Below are 1,540 nucleotides of genomic sequence, written 5' to 3'. Positions count from 1 at the left end.
AACTTTTAGAAGTTTCACAAGTATAGATGGCATTGGAACACATTCTTGTAGCATAAGCAATCGAAAGAGAGGTACTATCTTTCTACAAAGAATAAAGATAATACATTAAAAAGAATACTTTCGTAGGGTTGATCCCACTGATTACAAAAGGGCATTGAAAAGGGGACCAAGATGGAAGATGATCTTGAGCGAAGAAGTGTCACCTCAACGATACACAATTGAAAGGAAAGCACAAAGATTTTGTATTATGCCCAGGGGAAGCATCTTAAAAGACCAAAGCTTATCTTTCAATGAAAGAATCAAATAACCTGTTGAAAGACATGAGATTTCCATTGACAAATCTTTCAATGAAAGTTGTAATTAATAACAACTTAGGAGTATTATATAACAAGGTTGTATTCAAAGACGAAGAGTTTCACTATGATGGACGAAGTTTCAATAAAAAAAATCTTAAGTTAGATAAATAAGAATATGTGACATATAATGACATACATAGTTCACTAATGAAAACCATGATGCATTGTATTCCAGGTCGGAGGAAGTAGGAGCACAGGGGTACCTAAGAGAGAGAGAGAGAGAGAGAGAGTAAAAAGCTACTGTTGCTTGCAATGTGAGGAATTTGGATCCTGCTAGAGACTTGTGCACCAAACGGAAGAAGAGAATAACTTTTGTACCCTATTTGGATGTAGATATTGGAGCACAGAATTAAGAATTGAAAATCAGCTTTTCTAAATTATGTTGTTTGGTTGCACGTGGAATTGAGATATGAAATCAGAGTCCCAGTTTCCTGTAATTGGACTATAACTAGAAACCCCTCTCCTAATACAAAGCACCGCCCATTGGTATTGCGTGGAATTAGACTGCACAATTCTAAACTCTAATTCAGTGACATCTAAACAATAGAATTAGAATTACATTTCATTTCAATATCATGCCTCATTTGGCATTCAACCCAATTCAATTCCATCATCTCCAATATCGACATCGAAACAGGGCATTATTGTGGTTCTTTATAAAATTTCGGTCAAATTTAAGATGTATTGACTCTCTAAAAACAGTTAGAATATAACTACTCTGTGCACTTCCAAGTTTCAACTTCAGGTACAAGGCGCGTGTCTTGAAAACTGCTCGGTTGGGGTATTCGGTCCACTGAACCACGCCACACTGACTTCCAAAGCACATGTACTGACTTGAGACTTGTGACCTTTCCAACAACGTGCACAGGCCGGTCGCAGGACCCGGCATGCAGGAAGCTTGTGCTGTGTTGTGAAGATGCTTTGGTATGGGCTCGTTTTGGAAAGAAAGTTCCTGGGTTCTTCGATCAGTCTGTCCTGGATATATTCCGATGGATGAGAATGATCATCGTGCAGGGCCGCAGGCCACCATGTTCGCGTGTCTTTTAATCCGGAGATCAATCTAGCTTGCACAACTACGGAGACCGTCTGACGACGGGACTTATCCAAATTACTTATATGCCCTAGTTGGCGAAAGCTATAACAACTGTGGCCCTAAATTGCGCTACCGCCATCAAGAAAAGAAA

The sequence above is a fragment of the Zea mays genome, chromosome 7, assembly GCF_902167145.1.
Source record: "Zea mays cultivar B73 chromosome 7, Zm-B73-REFERENCE-NAM-5.0, whole genome shotgun sequence".
Classification (NCBI taxonomy): Eukaryota; Viridiplantae; Streptophyta; class Magnoliopsida; order Poales; family Poaceae; genus Zea; species Zea mays.
This window is presented reverse-complemented; position numbering follows the sequence as displayed.